This window comes from Physcomitrium patens, chromosome 14 (genome assembly GCF_059467195.1).
Source record: "Physcomitrium patens ecotype Gransden chromosome 14, ASM5946719v1, whole genome shotgun sequence".
NCBI classification, from domain to species: Eukaryota; Viridiplantae; Streptophyta; class Bryopsida; order Funariales; family Funariaceae; genus Physcomitrium; species Physcomitrium patens.
Genome location: NC_143423.1, coordinates 5,461,725 through 5,476,264, shown reverse-complemented (window position 1 = coordinate 5,476,264; position 14,540 = coordinate 5,461,725).

Below are 14,540 nucleotides of genomic sequence, written 5' to 3'. Positions count from 1 at the left end.
GCTTTCAAATCTTGCTCCATTTCTTCATAATAGCTTCCAAGGTGATAAACCTCATTTTTATCAAAGTCTTTGAAATTGCTCTAAAAATTCTTAAAAACTTCTAAATAAATTTTAGAAATTTTTATAATATTTTTATAATATAAATATAAATTTAAAATTATTTATTTTATTTTTTAGTTTTTTATAATAATAAAATAAATTTAAATCAACTATAAATCTTATTTCTTATATAACTAACTAAAAAGACGTGTTCTTTTTCATGGTTTTTTAAACTATTAATTAACATAATAATTTTTTTTATAATTACTATATATATATATATATATAGATATAAGACCAATGTAAATATAAAGCTTAATAAATAATCCTTGATATTTAATAATAAGTAAAAATACTAAATCAACTAAGATAATTGCCTCCAAGACTTACTAAGACTCCATTTTTACAATTAACATTCTAATTTTTTTATTTGTCTAACGACTTCTACACTATTCACCATATATGGTGGTTTTAAGAATTCTAAATGCATCTTTTTATCCTAAAATAATGAGTGAATTGATTTGATGACTCACACATTACAAACTTATTTTATTCAAAATCAATATTCAAAATTTTTTCTCTGTTACTATTCTTCAATCAATCAAAGAATTCTAGAATTATTGTAGATGTATATTTTTTTGCCTCAAGATCTAATTTCAACTTTGGTTTATAATTTGTCCTCTCTAAGTATCAATTTTTAGTTTCTTAAGCTAATTTCTGTTGAAAACCACTCTTAAATCTTTCTTAAAGTTGTCTACATCATTTTTTTTTTAATTTATTTTGAATTGTCTCATTAATGACTCTATAAAATAAGTAGAAGTATTTTTTACAAAAAAGAAGCATTATTACTTATTAATTTTTATTACTTCCTTGTCTAATATTTATATTTCTAAAATAATTTATTACAATATTTCTATTTAAGCTCTTCTATAATATTATTTATTTATTTTCTTTTTTTACCTAATAACTATATTATAATGTAATATTAGAAAAGATATTTTTATTATCATAATTTTGAAAAGAATGTAATAGAGATAAAGACCCTCAAGAATAACATATTCTTCTTCAAATAAATGGCAAGATACTATGCATATGGTATCACGACCTTAGAAGAAACTTCCAATATTTTAGTAATATTATTGGAGGAAGGAACTACCCTTCATAGTGTTTCAAATATTTTATTTGAAGAAAGTTGCAAAGGCTTCAACGATGATCAAATATAAAAGTGAACTTCTTGTCTTGATATATAACATTATTGATTGTTGAGAGGTCCTATCAACTATCTTCAAAGCAAATTAAGGCCAAAGTACGTAGCAAACACAATTCATTGCATCTTAGACTTTTTCAACATCTATACATTTCTTCTAGTGGAACTTGTCTTTAAAAAAGAAATAATATTATGGACATAAATATTTATTCTAAAAATTATTTAGATAATATGATTAGGTAGAAATATATAAAAGTAGATAAACTAATAATATCTTATAGATGAGCTTCTTAGAAGCATTATAAATGTGTTTTTTCTTTTATACATGTCCATAAGTGATTAATAGGTTGAAAATTTGGCCAATAAGTTGAATACTTGTAATTTAAGTTGGACATATGGTGCACATATAAGAAGCTTATTTTGCAAGTTAGACATAAGTCTTATAAGGTAGACATGTGTTAATAGGTTCTATAGAATATTGTCATTTAGCTTATAGTTAAATAATATATACAGAAGTAAAAATGAAGCCTATATTATTCTTATAATTGGAAGAAGAGATGGAATCTCTTTATAAGAATCAAATAGATAAATTGGTGAGATTACATACATGAAAGAAGAAAATTGGTTGTAAATATATATATAAGATGAAGAAATGATATCTAAAAGTTAGAAAAATCAAATATAAGACTAGGCTTGTAGCAAAAGAATACGCTCAAATTAAAAAATCTCTCGTGGTAAAAATTACTTCTATTCAAATTTTTCTAGTTATTATTGCATACTATGATATAGAATTAAAGCAATTAGATCTTATCACAACAATTCTATATGAAAAAACATATAAAAGATATTTATATAAATTAAGCAAAATATCTTTAAATCCTTTGAAAGAAAAATTAAGTGTGCAAGTCAAAGAAATTATTGTATAAATTAAAACAAAGTCTTAGAAAATGGTATAAGCATTTCAATGCTTTTATAATAAATAAAAGCTGTAATAGGAGTAAATTTGATTTTTGTATTTATTTCAAATAAACTAAAAAATTCACTTCATATATTTATATTATCTTCTTGCTTTATATGGATGATATCTTGATTGTAGCTTAAAGAAGATCTCATATTGATAGGCTAAAGACAAATTTAAGTAAAGAATTTGACTTGAAAGACTTAAAAATCACAAAAAAAACTACTAAGCATTGATATCCATAGAAACAAAAAAATTATAGCTTGTAAATATTACAAAAGAAGTATATTGAGAATATAATGATGTGTTTTGGCATAGAATATGTAAAACTAGTCAATGCTCTTTTAGCTTCTCATTTCAAATTATTTTTAGATTAGTATCTATCAAGGACAAGAACTCGATGAAAAAACAATTCAGACAAGTGAGCCATCACTCAAAGAAAGGTAACAAAATATAAATAAACAAGTATGTATATTGAAAAAGAAACAGGAATGGCTATTAACAAAAGACAAGAAAATTAGAGACCCTTGAAACTAGATTGAAAGCAAGAAAGGAGTTGACAAGAGTGAAGAAGGCTTCACTCTTGTCTCTATATATACTATCTAATTAGGAGCTATGTGGCGATGCTCTATAGGACCTCTAATAAGTTTAGCTTTGTAGGGACATGCCTTAACTTACAAGACAAGTTTTTCTACGTGTGGGCCATTGTCATGGACACAGAAATACAGACTCGAGATCTAACAAGAAGTTCAAGAAGAACTAGCAAGAACTAGATTAATCAGATGAGAAAAACACCAGAGAAGTGAGCTAGAACTCCAAGAGATGTGTTGTCGAGACTGAAGAACTCTTCAGCCTCGATTCCAATATATACTCCTATTTAGGAAGCTTCTCAAGCAACTTCTACCAATTAAGAAGCTTCTAGAAGGTTCTAGAAACTTATCTCTAGAAGGTTCTAAGGACTATGTCCCTAACATCTTCTACCAACTAAGAAGCTTCTAGAAGGTTCCAGAGACGTGCTTCTAGAAGGTTCTAGAAACTTGTCTCTAGAAGGTTCTAGAAACTTGTCTCTAGAAGGTTCTAAGGACTATGTCCCTAATATCACCCCCTCCTTTAGCTTCGAGGTCTTTGAGAAGCAATGTTATTGTTAATCAGTACTAACGCAAGAAAATGAAGATCTGTCGCATAACATCTACTATGAACTCCAATTGTTGTTCACGAGGTAAGTGGTTCATCGACCCTTGAAGCCAACGATAGTGGCCCACTCCTTCAACTTCTGACCAAGCATGAACTTTCGTGTCCTCATTGTGAAATTGTCCTGCAAACACGACTTTTGGTTGACCATCATAAGCAAGCTCGGACTCAAATACAATCATCAGTGATCGGTTACTCGGTATCCTCCATCGTCATCGTAGTGTAGGCAGTTCTTTATCTTGGGGTCGCATTCATGAGCTAGTCGGTTGAGATAATCTGACTAGCATAGTATCTATCTCTTGGCTATCCATATTAGAAGACCAAACTATGGCTACTGAAAAATTCTATTTTATCTTGGAGAAAATAACTATATCAACTACGAATTTTGGTGGTGCTCTCTCCCTTTCTTATATTCTTGGGTGAGCAAGCTTCAGAAGGAAGCTATAGTCAAACCGACTTAGGTTTATGAGGATGTTGTTGATGAAACTCCTGTACCTTTTGCGGTGCATTGGCGAGATTTTCAACTGGCTCCCACGTTCGCTCATTAATGTCGTAGCCGCATGAATGAACAAGATACTCCAACTTGCCCCACCTTCGCCGTGAATCCAGTACCTTTTCAACCTCGTATTCCTCGTGGTTCTCGATCTCAATATTAGGTGGCGGATATTATACTCTTCTAGGAAAAGACGACTCTCGATAAGGCTCTAACAGAGAAACATGAAAGACTGGATGTATCTTCATAGAAGCCGGTAATTCCAGACGGTATGCCATTGGATTGATTTGCTTCTGGATGATAAATGGTCCCAATCTTCGATAGTCCAACTTATCATATGGTCGCTTGGTCTTAATATTCCGTCGAAGAACCCATGCTTTATCTCCAATTTTGAAAGTAGGTGCTTGATTCCAAAATCTATCTGCAGACGCCTTGTAGGATTCTTGAACAGATTGTAATTGAAGCTTCAACGTATTTTGAAGCTCTGATAGTTGTTTTGCAAATCCTTCAGCTGCTGGATTGTTATTTGTTGACGGACTCAATAAATGAAGCTTTGGATGATATCCATAGTTGAAAAAGAATGGTGTGTATTGAGTCGACGCATGGAGGGTGTTTTTATATGCAAACTCGACTAGTGGTAGATATGTGGTCCAATCGTCTTGCTGATAGTTGATGCTACATCGTAAGTATTGTTCTAAGATTTGGTTCACCTGTTCCGTTTGGCCGTTAGTTTGAGGATGAAAAGCCAAAGAAAGCTTGATATCCACCTTCAGTATCTCAAAGAGAGATCTCCAAAACTTTGATACGAATTGGGTTCCTCGATCTGATATGATATCATCTGGTATTCCATGATATCGATACACATTATCGAGAAAGAGCCTTACTGTGACTTCACCGCACGATGTCTTCTTGCAAGGAACAAAGTCACCATCTTTGTAAGCCAATCTACCATGACAAAGATGCTGTCAAATGAGTTCGATGATGGAAGGTCCGTGATGAAGTCCATGGAAACTGAAGACCATGGTCGACGTGGAATCGACAATGGTTGTAGGAGTCCATAAGGACGATGCCGAGTATTCTTGGATCTTGAACAGATGTCGCAGGAGAGGACAAAATCTTTCACATCCTTCTACATTTGGAGCCACCAAAAATCTCAAGAAATAAGCTCCAAGGTCTTGTTGAATCCAAAATATCCCACAGCTGAAAAATCGTGGCGAGATTGAAGAACTCGGAGTCATGCTGGTCCTTTTGAGATATACAACCGCTCCTGAAAGTATAAAAGATCTCCCTCCGCCTTAAATTTGTCGTCATTGGTACGCTGCTTGATATCAATGGCTACTAAATCTTTAATGGTCGCGACACGCACATGATTTAAGAAGTCAGCATCAATTGGTACAATAGCAACGCAAAGCCAAAATTGCTCTGGCTTCAACAATGTCGTACATTGTTGATCAAACGCTACTTTTCCAGTCTTTGGTACAAGATACGATCTCCTCGATAAGGCATCAGATAGTCCTTGCTGCTTTCCAAGTCGATAAGTGATAACAAAATTGAACCTAGATAGCAACAGACTCCACTGAGCTTGACGTCGATTTAAAACTCGAGCCGACATAAAATATTCCAAATTCTTGTGATCTGTGTATACGATCACTGGGTGTGCAGCTCCTTCAAGAAAATGACGCCATTCTTGGAAAGAATCCACTATAGCAAGAAGATCCTTATCGTAGATCTCATAATTGATTTCAACAGCAGAGAACTTTCGAGAATAGAATGCAACCAGATGGAGCTTCTTGTCTTCTCCTATTTGTAAAAGTACAACTCCCAAAGTAAAATCTGAAGCATCAGTTTCTAAATAAAAGGCCTTTATAAAGTCTGGATGTACCAAGATTGGAGCCGTAGTAAATGCGGTCTTCAGGTCTTGAAACGCCTTCTCTGCTAGAGGTCCCCATTCCAACTTATCCTTGCATGTCAACCGAGTGAGAGGAGCAACAACTTGAGTGTAATTCTTGATGAAGATCCAATAGAAGTTGGCAAAGCCAAAAAAGCATTGTACGTCTCTAACCGTCTTCGAAACCTCCCAAGACACGATTGCTTCCATCTTCTTGGGGTCCATCTTCAAGCCTTCCATAGTCGCAATGAACCCTAAAAATTCCATCTTTATTTAGTGAAATAAACACTTCTCCAACTTGGCATATAGTTCTCGCTCGCATAGTTTCTTTAAGACCAAACGAACGTGTTTTTCATGCTCTTCCTTATTTTTGGAGGATATCAAAATATCATCCAGATAGATGACAACAAAATTGTCAAGGTGCTCCCAAAAAATATCATTCATCATATGTTGAAAGACCGCTGGAGCATTGGTAAGACCAAAGGGCATGACATTATACTCAAAATGGCCATACCTTGTACGGAACGCTGTCTTCCACTCATCTCCTTCCTTGATTTGTACGAGGTTATAAGCTCCCCTTAGATCAATTTTTTTAAAGATCCTTGCATGTCCAAGTTGTTCTAAGAGACCAAAAATCAAGGGTAATGGATAACGATTCTTCTTTGTTACCTTGTTGAGGCCTCAATAGTCCACACACATCCGCAATGAGCCATCTTTCTTCTTCACAAATAAGATGGGTGCTCCAACAAATGATTTTGAATGACGGATGAAGTTCTTGGCTTGATTCTCGTCGTTATACTTCCGCAACTCTACTAACTCCGTTTGCAATAGATTATAGATTGGGCCAAAAGGCAGTTGTGCTCCTTCCTGGAAGTCTATGGCGCAATCATATGGTCTGTGTTCCGGTAGCATGTCGGTATTTTTCTTTTCAAACACATCTTTAAAATCCTTATATTGCTTTGGTATACTTGCTGTCGAGATCTTCTCCCTGGTAGTTGGAGCCGCTGTCGTATTACGTGCTTTCCTACTCAAGAACGCACAGGGCAACTGGCTATAGAAGGTAGTATAGAGATTCGCTAATATTCAAGCAGTTTATCGGTTTTTGACTGTTGAAATATAAACAATTGCAAGAATACACTGTAAATCTATACGGATGTCCTTTGATTACTTGTCGAAGTCCTTTTTGCCCCAGTCGGTAGATCTCTAGACGTTACAGAGAACCCCGAATAACCCAAACTGCTAATCTTCGATACTGCTTTATACTCACGATCTTGTATCCACTGACTGTCTCGTTAGATTAACCCAATAAATTTCATTCACTCCGCATATTCAATCCTATAGACACCCTTTTAATTCTTCATCACAGACGTAACTCGATTTCATAAAACAGTCAAGAGTAATCAAACCCACTTCATTAAAAATCCCGATTCACCGTTATAACACTTCGACTATTTAGCAACGATTGCCTCAGTCTTCTCAAAACCCTATGAAGAGAAAAAAAATCCAATTCTCTATCTTTTTTTTCCTGCTCCGAAGCATGAAGCTAGCTCTTCGACCCTTCTCCAAAAAAACCCTATTCTCCCCATTTAACCCTAATTCTCTGAATTTTTTCAATCTTCCGTTTTGGATCTGGAATTGGCTCCGTCGTCAAAGCTTTCTCCTCTGTTTTTACCTTAAAGAGATCTTTTTACCAAAAGGATGTTTCTAAAATGGCACAAAGGATGGAACAGCCTGAAACGGAATTGGAACCCCATAATCAGGATCACATTGAATCGCCCGACCAATTCAGGTCTCATATTGGCTAAAAGACCCATAGTAAGACCAGGATAATCCCATAATTAGACCACATTGGGTTGCTCGACCAAATCAAGTCTTATATTGGGTAAGAGGATCCGGATTGGATGTCTTGAAATTGGATCCAATTGGCTCTTCAAACCAGGCTCACCTGTCGTTGAATTGGTCCTTTCCCTTTTTGCTGACTCCCGTTATTGGAATCGAATGGAGCATTTCAGTATGCCACGACTGACTATAACGGAGTGACTGAACCTGGCCTCCTAGTATTTGCATTGGAATTGGTCGTTGCTTCCAATATTCGAGGTAACTGAATATTAATAAAAGTCCCCTTTCTTTATATTTTCATAATATACTTGTGTTACAACACGACATCCACCCCCTCTGAACCTGTGCATCTTTCGGTATGCACCAATTTACCCAATTGCTGTTTGATTTAGAATATATTCTCTACGTCTTTGTCTAGTTCGTCTTCGTTACCTTCATTATCCAAATCACTTTCAATCTCTTGCTGCGGAATCTCTATACCTTTATTAAGGTCTTCCATATTCATCTCCGCGTGTCTTCGTTTAAATATTTTTATTCGCTTCCCTGCAATTGGTATTTTCAATTTTGTACCATCTAACTCCCGTAATGAGTAAGTCGCATTATCATGAACAGTTGTTATTACATATGGTCCAAACCAACGTTTTGAAAATTTCCGTAAGATACTATGTTGATTATCCAGACTATTGTCATAAACAAGTACTCAGTCACCTTCCTCGATTGCTTTTGGTCTCAATCGATGTTGCTTATCGAATCGCGCCTTGTTTTGTAACCTTGCTCTTTTTAACCTTTCCAATGCTATCTGGACATCTTCCGTTCTTTGCTCCAATTCTCGAATCCTAATAGCCACAAGTTCTTCTCTTATCAATCCGTCTTCCCATAGTAGCAGACTCCAAGTAAGTACCTTTTTTTCAATCGGCATAATTGGTTTTTGACCTGTCATAAGTTCTAATGGCATATATCCTGTCACCGAACTATGTGTTGTTCGATCAGCCCATAATTCAAATGACAAAAGCCGTGGCCACTCTTTAACCTTCCCATTACAAGCTTTAACCAATGCTTTCACAATCGACGGGTGACCGCGTTCGCTTTTCGCATTCCCTTCCGGATTATAAGCAGTAGTCAGTGATAGTTTAACTCCACATCTTTCAAAGAACTTACAAGCTTCTTGTGCATTTAATTCTCCACGATCTGCAGTGATTTTTCCTATGCACCCGTAATGGCAAATGACATCTTCAAGCAAAAACCTACAAATCCCCTCTATAGATTTTGTACTCAATGCTCTTCCTTCTACTTGATTTGATAAATCTTCACGAGCTAAAACCAAATATCTCATCTGCCACAATCCAACTGGCATAATAACCAAATCAACAACCCATTTAAAATGAATAGCCAAAGGATACATAAGATGAAGACCATCTCGATGTCGGATATTAGAATACGATTGACAGATTTCACATGACTCTACAAATGAGAGCACATCTCGATACATATTTTTCCACCAATATCATTCCTTGAGTATAGCAAAAGTAGCCCAGATTCCTCTATGCCCTACCCATAAACTATCATGGAACTCTTTTAATAATTTTAGTTTTTCTTCCTTTTTGCCTATCACTCGTTGTGGCATCCCAATTCCTTTCTTCGGTTTCTTCCATAAGAATCCATCTCGAAGCAAAAATCCATATGTTTTTTTTCTTATTTTTTTGAATTTTTCTGTAGACCAATTCCCCTGCTTAGTCAAGGTATTCAAATAATGACCAATATCTAATAATTTTCCTTTATAAGATTCTTCAAGAAATAGCTTGTCTTCTCTGTTGAGATTTGATATTGAATAGAATTTCAATCCGACATCATCAATGTCTTCAACCATATCGTCCTCCCTCTCGTATCTTGCTCGAGATAGCATGTCTGCTACTAAATTGTCCTTTCCAGTGATATGCTTAAATTCTGGATTTAGTGACTTAATATAAGCAATCCATCTCAACATTGCAATATTTGGCGTTGAACAGTTAATAATCATTCCAAGCAATGGCAAGCAATCTGTTTCAATTACTACTACTGCCCCAATCAAATAGTCCTTTTCAGCTTTCATAGCTGAAACAACTTCTCAAAGTTCTCTTTTGACTTGCGAATATGCACGCTGACGAATACTTAAAATTTTAGCTCGAAATTGAACTGCAAATCTATTCCCATTTGAATCATCTTGACCCACAGTCCATCCAATGGCAATTGGACTAACGTCCACAGTAAGAATCACTGGTCTATTGTACTTATAATCAACCTTCCTCAATATTGGAGGTGACATCAATAATTTCTTCAATCTTTGCATTGCCTGAATATGCCTTTCTTCTCATTTAAATCGGTAGCCCTTGCGTAACAGTTCATATAATGGATCCGCTATGTAAGCATAATGAGGGATCCAGATTCGATAAAATACACATGCACCTAAAAACCTGCGAACCTCTATTAAAGAATCACAATCCTCTTTCATCCTTCCAATTGCATCAACTTTAGTCGGATCTGGTTTTCTTCCGTAAGATCCACATAAATGTCCAACAATCACAACCTCTCGTACTCCAAATATGGACTTCATACCCGATAATGTAAGATGAACTTCTCCAAGCCGAGTTAAAATCTTTTCACAATCTTATATATGATCAACAACATATTTGCGACACCCCCTCATATCTAAAGTTTCATCCTTGTCTCCTTCTGTGCACTTTTTTTTAGGACCATCATCCAGAAAAGGCATAGTCTTTTTCGGAATAAAATCTCTCAATACCTTATTCATCCCATTCATCATATGCGCAACTGAGTTGGTCGCGCCTTGAGGAAGAGTGCATATTCTAACCAATCCAAGCGGTATCCTCATCGTTGTCATATCTCTACTTCCTTCGGCAAGTTGAAATTGATCATAACTTGAATACAAATCATCCATTGAATAGATCGCCCTTCCAGCAAATGCCTCAGCAAATTCATCCACAATAGGCCCAATTCCTGCATTCTTGACAGTTACTGCATTCACCAGTTGCATATCTTGAATAAACCGTAGTGACCCATTCTTCTTAGGTACCGTAAACCATTGACTAGAATACGATGCAAATGAAGGTTCCTATATTTTTATCTTCATCTTTTCTTTTAATAGTTCCACCAATTTAGGTAAATGTATCCTCGATACTGGAATCGGTCTTAGATTCCAAGGTACATGCGGTACAGTGAAGATAACCATAGGTGTTATAATATTTGGATCCACACACCCAATTTCATGAGATTCGAAGGCAAACAATCTACCTTGTTTAGCCAACATCTTTTTGAAGCAAGTAATTTCCTTCGGCAATAAAGAACCATCAGAACCAATCTTCAATTCTTCAAAAGTCTCTTTAGTAAACTGATGTCCAATACTCATTGGATCTCTTAAACTTGCTTCTTTTGATGCTTCTCCCATTTGTTCTTTAGAATCTTCTGGTAATGGTCTGGCAACAGGCTTTACCTTCTTATCTGCCATTTTATATCTCGTCTCTACAGTGACTTCTGGTGCTTGAAAAGATTCAAGTATGGTATAAACCTCTCTTGAATGAATCTCAACAATCTTATCATTATCTCCTAACCCAATAGATGTAATCAATTCCAATGAATCTTCCAGTCCATTTTCTTCATAAACACCTAAAATCCTCTCATCATCTTGCAATGTACCTAACTTGCGTAATTATCGTTCAATATCATATAATCTTTTTCTTTCTTTTCTTTTAAAATCATTAACTTTCTTATATATAATATTTCCATTCTCCAATATACGAATAAAACTCGCATCAAAGGCACCTTCATCTCGCGAGAGTACCTCCTCTTTTGTACCTCCATAATCTCGCTTTACAGTGGTACCTCCTTAAAATCCTTAAATCCTTCAATAATCTTTGACAATGGTTTCTCCTTCAACCTATCCCGATTCCGTTCATGGTTAAGAGGTACTGTTAGAAATTGTACAGCTTTCCTCCCATCTTCGCTCCGTACCCTTGTATAAGCAGAACCATCGTCAAGTACCTTTGTTTCCATCCGTGTTGCCGTGATATAAGGTTGTCCTAAAATCAACGGATAAGACGTTGTATCTTGAACGAAGAAATGTTGCTCCGTCGCAACATCCCCAATCTAAATTTTGACATCTGGACAAGCTCCATATAATTCGCCTCGTGTGTTATTAGCAGCTCGTATTGCCCATCCATGTTCCATATCAATTGGCCATTTTTGCTTCTTATAAAGATCTTTAGACATGAGATTTATTTCAGAACCATGGTCGACTAAAGCAACAATTGGTTCTTCTATATCTCCTACTTTCACCAATACCTTAGTAGTTGCCCTTGTCCAATGCTTTCGAGTATAATGGCTCAAGGTTTCCATTTCTTTATCACTATAATCTTTGAAACGTACTCGTTGATTATACCCATTCTTTTTATTTGTTGATTGCTTGTAACCAATATCAACCTCTTCTTCATCTTTATATATTCTTACATTAATAGCATGACTCATTCCAGTTTCGTCCATTAACTGCCTCTTTCGCTTAATGCTGTCAATGATAACATCATGAAACTCCTTCTTTGCAATTCTCAAGACTTCTTTCAATGTGAATTCCACCTTAGCATTTAATATACGTTCTTCCAACATCCCTTTCAAATTTGATGCCGCTTCAATGTCAGAAAGTAGCTTATAAGCAATTGATTTGCCCTTATCTTTTGTCTCCGTTGTTTTTTCTTCCAATGATGCTGAGGTATCCTTTACAGGCAATTCTTGTGAAGTTGCCTCCTGAGCCTTGTCTCTTCGACTTTGCCTCTTAAAAGAATTTCCTTCTCTAGTATCATCAAAATTTCCTCGTCTCTTTTCTTCCATCAAAGCTTCATGTTGGCTCTTAGCAATATATGCATGAATTGAAAGAGACTCAACAGGATCCTTCCAACCTGTTGCACCTCGTATTCTAGGTGCAGTCCTCAATAATGCTTCTCGAGGTAATTTTCCTTCTTGCATTGTGAAAACGGCAGAAGCCCAAAACTCACTAGTTTCCGTACTTCCACCAAGGTCATCATCTACTCTAGCACCATAACTTGCACTTTCTCGTGCTGTTGTTTTGCCCTCTTTTAGGTGATCTTGAACCAATGCTCTCATTCCTCCCTTGCCAAAATTGGTTTGAAGAAGATCCTCCCTATCTTTCAATGCTATCTTCCCATCTTTCCAGCAAATAATCTCTTGCCGCATCATATTATTAAATTCATTGCAATCTTTTCTAGTGTGTGAAGCATCATCACACCAAATGCATCTTTGTACATATCCTTGTTTTGAAACATTCTTCGAATTGTTTATAGAAGTATTCTCTTCAAGTCTTGCCAATTTGATTTGAAGATCTCGCATTCCTCGTATAATTTCTTCCATCCCCATATCTGCTTTCTTTGATAAGGATGTCGAAGGTTGAACTGTAGGCATTGTTGGTGGTGTTGTACGTACTGGAGCTTTGGATGCTTGTACTGTTTTCGGAATATTGCTCCTATCCTTCCTCCTTTCTCTTTTTGTAATCAATCCCACCACATCTTCAACGTTCTTCCACTTTGTTGTCAATCCTTCATCTTCTTCTTTGTCTTCAAGAAGGGGTTCTAATTTCCCTTATAATTCTCCATCAGCAGCTTGAAGAAATAGATCAACTTTGTTCGGCTCTAATGTCAATTTTTCTACCTTCGATAATTGAGAATATTGCCTCTCAAATTCCCTTAGTAGTTGTGTTGCTTGTAAATTCTTATTGGGCCGTTCAATCCATCCCAAAAACAGCTTCTTAGTAACGTAATCAACATCTTCCAAGAAATATTCGTCTTTCAATGCATGTGAAAAAATCTCCCATGAATTCCCATAACGATCTGTAATCGATATAATATGGTCTCTTATCTCCGGTATCATGGCAAGTCTAAATAATTCAACCATTTTCTTCTCAGAAACTCGATTTAATTCCATTTCACGAACATAACATCTTAAATACCTTGAAATATTCCTTCCATCAAATTGATCAATTTTATTGACCACTGCTTGCAATGCTTTGGTTGCCAAAGCTTCCTTTCGATCATTGCTTTGCTGTTGCTGCATTGACAATGAGAAGGCTTGAAACAAACTAGCAATAGACGGATCCATGTGCATACCTTGTCCTTTAGAAGAACCCCCAACAGAAACTCCTACCAAAGATCCTTCAAAATTTTTATTTTCGTTCTCCATAAAAATAAAAATAAAATCAAACAAAATCCAATACCTTCCACCTCAAGCTTTCACGTCGGGTTCACTACTTTTATCGTATTACGTGCTTTACTGCTCGAGAACCCGCCAGACGTCTGGCTGTAGAAGGTAGTATAGAGATTCGCTAATATTCAAGCAGTTTATCGGTTTTTGACTATTGGAATATAAACAACTACAAGAATATACCATAAATCTATACGGATGTCCTTCGACTGCTTGTCAAAGTCCTTTTTGCTCTAGCCGGTAGGTCTCTAGATGTTATAGAGAACCCCGAACAACCCAAACTGTTAATCTTCGATACTGCTTTATATTCATGATCTTGTATCCACTGACTGTCTCGTTAGATTAACCCAATAAATTTCATTCACTCCGCATACTCAATCCTATAGACACCCTTTTAATTCTTCATCATAGACGTAACTCGATTTCACAAAACAGTGAAGAGTAATCAAACCCACTTCATTAAAAATCCTGATTCACCGTTATAACACTTCGACTATTTAGCAACGATTGCCTCAATCTTCCTAAAATCCTATGAAGAGAAAAAAAATCCAATTCTTTGTCTTTTTTTTCTTGCTCCGAAGCATGAAGCTAGCTCTCCAACCCTTCTCCAAAAAAACCCTATTCTCCCCATTTAACCCTAATTCTCTGAATTTTTTCAATCTTCTAT